The 12,916-nt window shown below is 37.7% G+C and overlaps 1 protein-coding gene across 7 annotated transcripts in view; it reads right to left on the bottom strand.

The window, feature by feature from the left end:
* The window catches only part of LOC135701551 (stress-activated protein kinase JNK), a 303,139-nt gene extending 290,535 nt beyond the window's left edge, over positions 1-12,604 (bottom strand). For 3 of the 7 annotated variants that reach the window (XM_065222397.1, XM_065222394.1, XM_065222396.1), the window contains exon 1: positions 12,224-12,603. The gene's annotated coding sequence lies outside the window, so the exon portion shown is untranslated. Of the gene's footprint in view, positions 1-12,223 lie in introns of all 7 variants that reach the window. The other 4 variants (XM_065222389.1, XM_065222392.1, XM_065222393.1 and 1 more) reach the window with 2 other exon arrangements.
* Positions 12,605-12,916: the final 312 nt, after the last annotated feature.

Genomic DNA, 12,916 nt, shown 5'->3' with positions numbered 1-12,916 from the left:
TCTTGCTCCACATTGTGACACTTCGTATTTGTCCGCAAAAACCGCAAATTGCGGTCCGCAATGTTGGATATTAATTACAATGCGTGATCAGAGATGTTATGCCTCATATCATCTCGGCGGCGCTGACTGAGGTTGAACCCAGGTCTGCTGGGGTGACAGGTAATCACGCTTACCATTACACCACCGGCGCCGCTAGCTACTGATTTAAATACCATTAGTTTTTTCGATTTAGATTACTGTAGATTTTTTTTACGTTAAATAGTGATCAATTTTCCCCCGGCTTACGGTACCTTAAAATACCAAAACGTCGTAAGGGCCTGTTCATTAACTACGTAGACAGTTTTTTTTTGATTTTTGAATACCACCCTCCCCCCTCCCCTGCGTAGACAATTGTCCATACAAATTTTTTAAAATTTGTATCGACCGTGGATAGTTGACAATCCCCCCCCCCTCTAAAATGTCTACGTATTTTATGAACAGCCCCTAAGTAGTTAAAAATGGTGATGAAAATAAACAAACCAAAATCTGAAAAATTACCATAGTAAGTAACTAAAATAGCCTTAAAGTTTAACAATGATTTGTCAAACGCCAAAATAGTCTAAATAGCTAACAAAACGCTTACACAACAAAACTGAAGTGATACGATGAAATGGCCGCTAAAATCATAAATAACCATAAAATAAAATAAATCTCCATAAAATTCTATAACAGAAATAAAAATTTTAAACTGCCATCAAATCCACCAAACATTCTAATAATTGACTACCGTATAAGAACGATAGCAGATATCGTGCAAACATATCACATAAAGTTGAGATGATATACTGAATTGATTACTAAGCACTTCTTGTGGTTTGGCGCTGTAAGATCACTCTGCATTTAAATCGCAAAGATAGTCTTTGGAAGTTGACCGCCCCGAAAATAAAATAAATTTTTCGGCTCGTTTTTATTTTTCTAAAAATATTGTTAAATAGGGAAATGGCTCTAATGTTGGCCTTTCTATAGATCTATGATTGGGTCCATCGCAAAAAATTTGCTATTTATCAATTTTATCTAGATGAACGCGTCACTTGGACGGAACTAATGGATATTTTTGGTCGCTATTGAAAATTTCGTCGATTGCTGAATTTATGTATGGGCCCAAATTAGGGGCCTTTAGGCCGACATTACATCCATTTCCCCAAAATGTAGGATTTTGAATTTTTGACGAAGGACTACGTCTGTGATTTCTATATGGGGGTACACTTTTGAAAACTTAAAATGGAACATGTAACAAAATTATGAAAGATTTGGAACGGTAATTACTCAGCTGCCCCTGGACCAATTTCAATAACTATACCACCAATAGATCAGAAATATTTATGCATCTTTTAATTTCAAGACTTTACCATTTTTGGAATTGTCACTATTGAAAATGGCACGAATGTGCAACTGTTGCTATGATAGTTAAAATTATCACCGATTGCCTGCGAAAAGCGATTTCCCTAACACCAGGGCTGGTAGAACTGATGCGATATAATAGTAGTGACTTTAGTGACTAAAACTACGGAAATAGTGACCAAATAGTGACTTCTAAATATTAAATAAGTAACCATTTATATGGTTACTTAGACATTCAAATACAGTTTGATATTAAAATTAACTTTTTATGTCATGGAACTTAAAATCAAATTTAATGAATTCCTCTAATTTAATCTAATCTCACAACGGAATCTCCTGTGAAGTGCATTTGAAGTGATTTGAATAATTTACTTTTGCTTACGTTATACATGATGACTAGCAAATAGTAATTCCCATTATTTTTTATGATCTTGAATTTGATTCTGCGTTCGAAATCTTTAAAATTTTGATATATCTAGGTAGATAACTTTGGTAATTCGCTAAAAACTTTTCACAAAATTTCTTCAGAATGATCTCAAGAACAATTTTAGAATAATTCCCTTTCTTTTAAACTTAGAGGAAAATAAACTTTTACAAAAATAATATTACATTCTTGAAATTCTTTGCAGAACAATCAACAATATTCTTGGAAATAGATTATTTTCGTAGTTGGCTATGCTTAACATCAAATAACAGAAATAAAGTTGACATTTTATACGATAGATGAGGAGATGACAGTAAAGAGTTGATAGTTTCGGCAGTGTGAAATCTGTATATAGAAAGTAGAAAGTGAACAAAGGACAATTCTGAGAAAGGTACGAATCGGGTAGAGCATCTCCTTTACCAGGCTCATCTGTAATGAGGGATGGTGAGGGGTGTTTCTCTCTGCCACCACTGGTAAAAGGGATGATCACCGATTTGCTCATATAAAGGGCGAACACGAAATTATTGCGACACCGAAAATGTCATGCCAATTTTCTTATAATGTTCAGAATCAAACCAAAATTTTAGGGTAGTTTTATACATATATTTACTTCAAAAATCAAAAGACAAGTTAATCGATGGAGCCTTGAGTGTAAAATTGAACGCATTTTCGCTTGATGCCCTCCATCAAAGTCTTTACAGTGTCATCCGGTACCAGTTTCTCAGTTTTTTTTTCCATTTTCTTAACATGTTCTTCTCGTCTTTGACTGTCTTCTTGCTCTTCCGAAGTTCCCGCTTCATTATTGCCCAGTACTGCTCCACCGGGCGCAGCTCCGGAAGTTTGACGCATTCATATCCTTTGGAACAAAATGGACAGAATTGGTCTCATACCACTCCAGGACACTTTTAGAATAGTGGCATGATGCCAAATCCGGCCAAAATAGCGGAGCTTCGTCGTGCTGCTGCAAGAACGGCAAAAGGCCATTCTCGCCATTTACTGTGCCCTTTGTCACGAAAGGCTCACTCCTCAGTCCGCAAGAGCAGATGGCCTGCCAAATGAGATATTTGGAGGCGACCTTCGACATTTTCTTCTTCTTAAATTTGTCGTCCACATCGAACTTGCTCTTGCCGGTGAAAAACTCCAACCCCGGAATTTGCTTAAAATCGGCTTTTATATACGTTTCGTCGTCCATCACACAGCAGCCATATTTTGTCAGCATCTTCTCGTAGAGCTTCCGTGCCCGAGTTTTAGCCGCGGTTTGGGAAGTTCTGTACCTTGTATGTATGTAGTCCAGCTCTCTTCTTTGCATTCTGGACGTAGCTCTGCGACATGCCGATCTTTTTAGCCAAATCACGGCTTGAGACGTTGGGATTTGCTTTAATCATCCGCTTCACCTTTCCCTCCGTCTTTTTGTTCTCCGGTCCCGGTTTTCTTCCAGCTCCTTTGCCGTGGTCCAACGTCAACCGCTCCTGGAACCGCTTCAATACTCTGGAGACGGTTGAATGGTGAATGCTCAACATTTTTCCCAACTGCCGGTGCGACAGGTCAGGAAATTCCAGGTGTTTGGAAAGAATTTGTTCTCTCAACTCGCGTTGGTTCACCTCCATTTTCGTTGAATCGAAAAACACGACTTCGAGTTTGACAGCATGTACACAATACACATCAATGAGAAAGTGTGCAAAATTTGGTTGATTTTTACCCAATGGTAAAAAGGTTATGCCCTGTTGAATGTGTCGCAATAATTTCGTGTTCGCCCTTTACCTCCTATGTGCGGAGAAACAGTTCTATCGATTGTTTCACACTCAAGTCGACATCTGACGTTAACAACTACCCGATTCGTAGCTTCCTCAAAATTGTCCTTTGCTCGCTTTCTACTTTGTATCTACAACTTTCGCACTGTTGTACAATAACGGAACTATCAACTCTATAATTTAATCTCCTCATCTATCATATGAAATCTCTACTTTAAGTCTGATATTTTACGTTAAGCATCTCCGACTATGTAAATCGTTAAATTAACGCATGAAGTAATAACACATAATTAGTTAAAGTAGATTATTTTCTTTTTTTATTGATTCTTCTTGGAACTCCCTGAAAGGTCCTTCCATAAATCCATTTTAAATTAATTAGAATTCTCTTTAGAATTTCCATACAATTGACCTCAGAAATTTTATAAATTTATGCTTAGAATAATCTTGGACTTCTCCCCTGCATTCAATTGGAAATTCAATTCGTATTCTCCTTAGTATTTCCTCAGAATTCTCAAAACAAAAATCCAAATCAATCAGAACTCTCGTTAAAATTCACTCTCAATTATATTGGAATTATTCCCAAAATTGTTTCGGAGCTGAATTTTGCGTCTCTAATATTGCCAATTCAGAGAAAACTTAGCATTTGGCGTCAGATTGTCAGTTTTATTAGCATGCTGTGGCTGTCAGATGCGTCGAATTATTTTCACTGAAACGGCAACAATTTAAACAATAATCAAAAGCGACGCTCATATGTGTTAAGCCAAGTTTAACTGTATAGGTAAACCTGGCTTAAGATTTAAGCGGAGATGAAAAAATCTGTCCTCAGAGCACTTAATTTCACTTCTCTGATATATCTTGGTGTCATGCCTAGAATCCATTCAAATTCTCTTAAATTTACATTGGATTTTTTAAAGTTCTTATTATCTTTGAAAGACTTTAGAAAATCTATCATAGACAAATACCTTTGGAACGTTTCCAAGGCTTACAATTTATTTCTGGTAAAGGAGGTATATTTTCCCCGATTTTTAATCGAAATTGAAGGCATTTCCCAATAGTTTTCCTGGTGTTCTAAAGTTTTGCGGTTCACTGGCCAACCTAGTTAAAATTTTCATAATGAGAGAGAGAAGGATTAGTATTTTCCATTTAATTCCACTACTTTATTTGCTTATCCTTGACAGATACGCGTATTTCGTCTACAATGTGCAGACTTCTTCAGTGTCTTGTACTAATACTCGTACTTGTACTAATAGTCGAGTATTAGTACAAGACACTGAAGAAGTCTGCACATTGTAGACGAAATACGCGTATCTGTCAAGGATAAGCAAATAAAGTAGTGGAATTAAATGGAAAATACTAATCCTTCTCTCTCTCATTATACAGGTATTCCACTAAGACGCCCACATTCATCAGGATAAAATTTTCAATTTTTTAACGAGTATGTATATTTTGTTAAAACTACTGTAGACTTTCTTAGTGCCAAGTACTCAATTTAAACATTTTGTTGATATTTTTAAATTTCACTCTATTTTAGTAGCGAGAAAGTGACTTTAGTGACTATTTTTAGGGAAATAGTGACTTTAGTGACTTTCTGATGTAAAAGGTGACTTTTTAGTGACTGGCTTCAAAATAGTGACCAAGTCACTAAAAAGTGACCTGCTACCAGCCCTGTAACACATATTTCAAAGTTGAATTCCATCCGGTCTCACCAAACGATGTTTATTCAATCACCGCGACGTTAGTGGTGGTGTTCTCCAGTACACAACGAAAGGCTCCCCGAAAGCAGCTAGCTATCAAGGCTGGCCTCAACCGCTGATGCGATTAATTTCCAATCACCGCGTATGGTAGTGTCCGGTCGTCGGCATCATAAGCAGCAGAAGCAGCAGTGCTTTTGACACGTGGCCCACATGAGGATCCATAGAAGGAGGAAGAAGCCGCACCGCAATTGATCGGAATCAGTAGCTCTTCGTGAGTCGCTGTGGGCAATCTATGCCAAGCGCGTCATACTAAAGAGTATAAACAGAGAGAACCCCGCTTAAATTCCTATTCCTATGCATTCCTCATGCTGCTGTAAAAATTTATTAATCAGTAAAAATCAAATAAGATTTATTATATAAGACCACGTAGTCCTACGTCGCCATTGCGTACAACCCCATAGGGCTGTCCCTTGTAGTTTTTTTTTCTAGATCCCTGATTTAAAAAAAAAATACAGTCGCTGAAAAATTGTGTGGCCTTGGAAAAATGTTCAGCGTTCTAATAAGAAGAGTTTATTATAAAATTTTGAAAATTCAAAATTCTGAGAAGACCGTGAAGAAGTCATGACAAATTCTTAGAAGAATTACAAGTGAGTTGTGGAGAGAACTTCAAGAAGAATTCCTCGGTGAATCTGAGTGAATGGTATGCAGATTATGAGGAGAATAGCAGGTGAATTTTAAGGAGAATTTAAAAAGAAATATAAACAGAATTTAAATGGTTTTCTGATAATAATTTCAAAGGAATACTGAGAAAGATTTACAAGACAACATTAAGCAAGATCCGAGAAAAATGCAGAACGAATCGTGATCTGAGGTAAATAAAGAAAAATGCTGTAAATTTTTAGTTAAATTCTGAAGAAAGTTTCACGAAAAATTCAGCACAGAATTCCAAGGTATTCTGAGGAAAATTCCAAAGGATTTCTGAGGAGATTTTTAAGAGCGGAATAAACCATTTTTGAGCTAAAAAGTTTGAAGGGTTGTATACTAGATACGACCGCAGGGTTGGCGTTGGATAACGTCTGTTATGTGTTGTACTTAATTATATGTATATTATATTTTAGGAATATTCCTTAATAACTCTTTTGCGAAAGTTTGGTGGCCCTGAAAAGGGCCGTTTTGTTGGGCTGATGTTGTTGACAATGATGGAACGGGCGGCCTTGTTGGACGCTTATATAGTAGAACAGAAAATATCAGAGGTGTCAGATACTCGCATCTGATGTCTCGGTTGGAGAAAGTATAAGAATATAAAAAAATCAATGGATTTTCACCATCTTTAGTCAATGGTTTACTTTTAACCATTTTTCAATAGTTTACAGAATGAAATCAATAGCAAATTGCATTTATTCAGCAAATTGCTAGAAATATGTCCACTCGATTGATGCCATTATCTCGTCAATCTATCGAGAGACGGTTGAGTTATTATCGTTCAAAATCTTTTAATTTTTCGTAGCGCATCCAAAATGACTGTTTTCAATTTTGTACCCCCGTATGTTGCCGAAAGACGTTATCCAACGTCAAAACCATACAATCAACTCACCGCAATTAATTTTTCCATGTATCGTACTCTCCATAAGTCGATATTTCTACAAGTCGATGCCTCCTTTGGTCGATGATCTGTATAGTGTTATTTGAATTCTATAACTCGATATGTCAAAGGTAGAGCTTCTGAATTTCTTGATGTTGATGGTGAAATCAAAGGAACTGTAAAGACATGATAACTGGTGATTAAATTGAGTACCCAGGACCCATCAACCACATCAGAACATCCTCCTGGTGTTTCGGGGAAATGGTCCGTAGTTTTAATTTATGCCAGGACCTATCATGAGATATCTCAAACAAGTTATATTGAATGCTCAGGGCGGATGCTGGGTTATTAGGCCGAAGGTCAGTAGGCCGAATGCTCACTAGGCCGAACGACCATTAGGTCGAACGGTCATTAGACCGAGTGGTCATTGGGCCAAATGGTTATTAGAAAGAATGGTCATCAGACCAAATTCTGGAAAATTATTTTTAGACACGCGACGAAAATTTGCTGGTTTGAAAAAGAGAATAACCAGCAAATAATAGAAGGCTAAAGTTATTTGATATTGGACACCAATTGTCAACAATTATTCCATCTCATGTCTAGATGAAGAAAAAATACTTTAGAAACTCAGGATATCTACTACCTGAAAAATCATTGAAAAAAACCGGGAATCCTAAGGGAATATCATATTACTCAGGGAATTTTAAAATTCTGTTACTTAAGATTTTTCAAAGAATACAATGCATTTTATTATGCTACTATTTAATTTTCCTCGTTATTTTGTTTCACTCATTAAGCTTAAAAGATCCTGAGCAGATTTATCCTCAGGAAAAAAAATGGAAAATATAGAGGCTTTAATTGATCTTTTTTTCAGGTTCTGAAATATGAAAAGTTTTCACAAATTTTAAATTTGAACAATTTTTTTGAATTTCTGTACTTATAAATAATGATACTACGAAAAAATTTCAAGAACACATTTCGTAGGTATTTCCCAAGATCACAGATTTTAAAAACATCCAGATTAATGACATTGCGTAGTTTCCAAGGCTCATGAAATTGGATGATAATTTCTAAGGAACTCCTCCCAAGGGAGCGAATAACTGTGAGGAAAACATCAAGTGCAATTAGCTTTCAATGTAGTCCTGAGGAACTCCAGATTCTATGTGCACCATGTGTGATCTGAATACCAAGGTAGTTCTGAATAGAACGCCAAGTTAGGTCTGAATAGGATTCGGAAGAAATTTTAATGAAAATTAACACAAATTTATGAACTTAATTCCTAAGAGATTCTGTACGAGTAAATTCAGAAAAGAATTTTAAAGCAATGCTGTTGATAATTTCAAGAAGTTTCAGGGAGAAAAATAATCCGTATAGCATACATCCATGGGATTTTTTGGAGAATACTTCGATAGTATGCTAAAAAGGGTTACAATTAAATCTGAAAATAAATCCTGGAAAGGAACTCGGAATAGAATTCCAAGATAGTTGAATGCCAAATAATTTTTAATGATAAATCTATGGAATTTTTTACTCCACTACATGTGAATTCTTAGGAAATTTTCAAAATAAGTAGAATTCCAAGGAAAGGAAAAGATCTAGGTAGGCCGTGCATTGGATCTGACGTGTTTTGTTTATGCTGCTGCTTTATTTTTCGCGAATTTTACTGAGTGTTTAGTGAAAATTTAGTAAGAAAATTGAAAAACTCCGTCAACTGAAACTTAATCAATAATTTCGTGTGTAAGTGCTCGGTTGTTACAACAAATAGAAACGAACGGATTATTAGACAACCACGAGTGGACAAACCGGTGGGAGATAGAAGAGTGTTGTGCTTGTAGATGGAAGCGAAGAAATTTCATCCCGTTAAATTTATGGATTTTGCGTTGCTCCGGATTTTTTTCTAACATATGTGGATTGTATCAGACGGCCAAGACGTATTTCAAGACTATACATTCCGTGCAAGCTTTACCACAAACCGGATTACCCTGTGAAGCGAACCGTCTACAATTGCGACTTCCCCTCTAACACATCATGCCAGCTTGTTAGGTTCACTTGGCCAGATTTGGTGAGTTCGTTCCATTTTGTCCTTTACAATATTTTCATACTTAATTTCCGAGTACTAGTACTAGTGATACTACAAACATTTCCAACTCATTAAATACGCGTCAATCAAGCAATACCGCTTGGTTGAAAGTCCCAGTACATTATTAATGATTCCTACATTGAAATGTATTGGAGCGGGGCTTAGCATATACGAAAAAAGCTTCGGAATGCTTGCGTTCTTGAAATGGGCTTTAGGAGTTGTGATAGAGCTGTCACCTTCTAACTCCCGGATTTAAGCTTCTTGAAATTATTTATATAAAAGATGGTTCCAGGAGGATTTTATCCATAATGCCACTGCCAGTCAGTGGACAAATTCATGAAAGAAGGATACATATGTGGTAATATAGTAACAAGTTTCCTAATGACTACTGACTACTGATATTAGGCAGAATATAATGTTTCAACAAACACGTGTCCGTCGAATTAGGATTTATCCCAGGCTACTATTGTAGAAAAACGTAATTGATAGATATTGGGCGGACCGCGTCGGAATGTTTAGAAAAATAGGGCGCACGCTTGATCCGGTTTAAGATACATTGTTGACTGCTTTCGGGAACATGATTTCATTTTAATAACTTGTTTACTTGTTTAACCAGGGCTTAAGCAATCGTCACGTTGGTCATAGCTTGTTATGATAGCCTGAACAATGCGTAAAGAGCAAACCGCGAAACATTGAACGTCGCGTGAAAGTGGAACTTAATGAAGGCCTAAGTGCTTTTTCGTAACTTTTAGTTTTCGGATTAGAAAAATAATCGGTTGCAGGACAGTGTTACCGATTTATATTAGATAATTCAAAGCTATGTTGATCATTATAACATTAAATTTTGAATAACAAATGATAAGACAATCTTATTCAAATGTCGTAATAATACCTCTGACCAAGGAAAAATGATTTATATAGTTTTCATAAAAGTTGACGATACAAATACTAATGAGGAAAGGAATTCCGCATTTCCTTTTCCCAAGTCCTTTTCCTCTCCTTCCCTTCTCTTCTTCTCTTTTCAGAAAGCGAGTAATGGCGCTATAACCATATGCCATATAGGGCTAGGACAAGAGTTAGTGCTCAGGTCCCAACCGCTAGAAGAAAATGGTAGCGAGCAAGGGCGCTATAACCTAGGCGAATACAGCATTCCCTCCGTATAGGTTACGTCCGCACACCGCTCTCCGTTGTCCTTCAACTGAGGTCGGCTGGATCGATTGAGGGATGGCAGTGGGTTGGCGGTGCCGTCCACGCTTGTACGGAGGGAGGACTGTTCACTCGAACACAAGGGGTAAATACCTGTGTTCCATCCCAGGAGACAACCAAGGAGTGTACATTAACTTTCTTAGCTCTGTCACTCCCAACGATTTATATAGCCTATTATCAAATCCAGCATACGGAGCGGTTGGTACGGTATGTCCCCGCTCTTTGATTACCTGTGGATTAAATGTTAACCACTGTCTATACTTATTAAGTAGACATGGTAAACATTCACTTCCACAAAAATTAACTAAACGCTACACAGTAGGCCTGGCCGCTTTATTGTTTGTTTCACATCCTTGATGTGCAGCAGGCATTAATAATGACAAGAAAAATGATAGATGTATCATTTTCCAGGATTCTTTCAAGTACTGGCTGTGTATGTGTAGACTAGACTAGACTATAAGTAGAATTCCAAGGAAAGGAGTAAGATTTAAAAGGCATTCTGCCATGAATTCATTGAAAATTCTGAGAATGATTCGAAAGGATTTCTTACTGAGGAGCATTCCAGTGTAATTCCGAGGAAAATTCCGTGGGAATTGAATTCTGAGGATGATTCCAACTAAAATTCAAGGAACATAGAAATTTCTGGAGAATACAAAGTGAATACTGATGAGAACTCCATGTGAATATTTTGGAGAAATTCCCAGAAAACTCATAGGCAATACTGCATGAGTTATTAATAATTTGAATAGCATTGCAAATTGAATTCAAGGAGTATAGATGATAATTCTAACATAGAATTTATTTCGAGATATTGGACAGAAAGAAAGATTCAAGATCCAGGAAATAGAAGAACATATTCTATGATCCTGGGGCCAAATTGCGCATCTCGAAACGAAAGACTTTTTGTACGAACTTGTAACTTCTGTATCAGTATCAAATAATGGAAATGACAATTATTTTTAAAATAATGCTCTCCTTTCACAAAGAAAGTACAAGTTAAAAAAAAAACTGCGCACGCCTTCTGGTATCAAAATCCGAAGAGCTGGAATTTCCGGAATTTCCGTTGCGCTGTCGCCGCCGCCGCCACCGTCGTCTTTGTTGTAGTCTGCGTGCCATATTTATCTGCTTCTGCTTGCTCAAAAGGTACACATCGCTACATCGCTGGCAGCTTCTTCTGCTGGGAGGTCGGGTCGCCGACAGCGAAACAGAACGTCAAAATAAAACAACCACCAGCAGCGATTAATCTGTCTCTGCTTGTACGATTTTTTTTTTGTGTGTGCACTTATTTCTTTTTTTTTTGCTCTTCTCTTTTTCACACTGCATCTTTTTCCGATGTTTCTGAAACACGGGAGCATCATAAAATTATAAACTCATGATTTAACGAGCCAGCTGGTCTTGACTGTGTTTATAATCTGCCTTGAGACAATCTGGCTTCGGAAATACTGTCGCGATAGGAACCTTGCTGATAAGTGGGGTTTGTTGTCATTTTGCAAAGTCCAGAGAGCAGCAGTAAAGATGGCGTAGACATAACCTCTAATCGATAAAAAAAACTACATAACAGTCGTCCCGCAGTCGAAAGTGTCACAATCGGCCGATCGCGAGTGCTGAATTTTGTGACAAAATCTATTTTAAGCCCACCGGTGCTATCGATTAGCCGTGACCAGAGGATGTGCGATGTCGTTATTGGACAGACAGTAGGAAATGATAAGCGAAAATAGCTAAAGATAGTCGACTAGGGAATCCTATTGGAGTGACATTTGTTTATCACCTTCGACTCGAAATCTGACTGCAGCGCCGATCTACCGAGGATGAGAAACTTTGTTGCTTTTTTTGACAGAAAATCAATACAGGGTGAGCTTATGCAAAGGAATATGGCTCCAGCAAACAAGAGCAATCTTGTCGTTCCGTGTCGTCTGCTGTAATGTTATCAGCCGAAGCGAGTAATGTTTCTTCGCGATGATCCGCTGTCTTTGTTATCAATGCAGGATGGAATACAATCCAAGTAGAGACAACGACGCCATTGATTCCTGCTGATATCCTTCAGCAGCAGAGCCCATTCCTCATCCCTATTTCTTACGTCAGTGTGGAAAAATCAATTGTACTTACCAGATCCTTGCTGCGATTCTCGTTCCACACGATTCCGTCGAGTCCACACAGAATTTTTCAGTAAAAACAGTTAAATAGAGCACTTTTTCACTGATTTTCAGTTCAAAACACCACTTAGATCACTGTCACTGTCTGGATCCACACCGAAACTACACCAAAAAAGTTCACCAGTCACCGAAAACAAACACCGAAAGGATTCGAACGGTTCGAAAGTGCTAGTTTTTCTTGTTCCACCGTCACACGGGATGTTCACATAGAAAACATAAATTTTCCTCCCTTTTTCCCCATTCATACGGACAGACAGACGGACACGGTCGGAAAAACGATATACCACGGATTCGCACGGTACAGCAGTGCGAAATACATGTATAATATTGTTTGGTGCTGCGTGACAGATCCAATTGGAAGAGATGGAATGTCATGTGTCGGTGATGACGTTTGCAAGTGTAGCGGTTACGACTTGTCGTTGGTTGAGCACGGATGGTAACGTTGGGCTTGTCGATGTTTTTTTTCGTTGGGTATTGTTCGGTAACGGCTGATAACACTGCGCTGCGTACTGCTGTTTGTTTTGACGGTTAGAAAGTCTAATAAGGGTTGATGCATATATTATGACACGCTCTAAGGGGGTTGAGGGGGGTCAAAGATTTTATGACAAGCAATGCATCAGATATAGGAAAAACGTGACGGAGGTTC

The sequence above is a fragment of the Ochlerotatus camptorhynchus genome, unplaced genomic scaffold, assembly GCF_037179485.1.
Source record: "Ochlerotatus camptorhynchus isolate MF236.1 unplaced genomic scaffold, CSIRO-AGI_Acam_v1.1 ptg000167l, whole genome shotgun sequence".
Taxonomy (NCBI): domain Eukaryota; kingdom Metazoa; phylum Arthropoda; class Insecta; order Diptera; family Culicidae; genus Ochlerotatus; species Ochlerotatus camptorhynchus.
The sequence above is the reverse complement of the archived record's forward strand: the minus strand, read 5'-3'. Positions and strand labels throughout refer to the sequence as shown.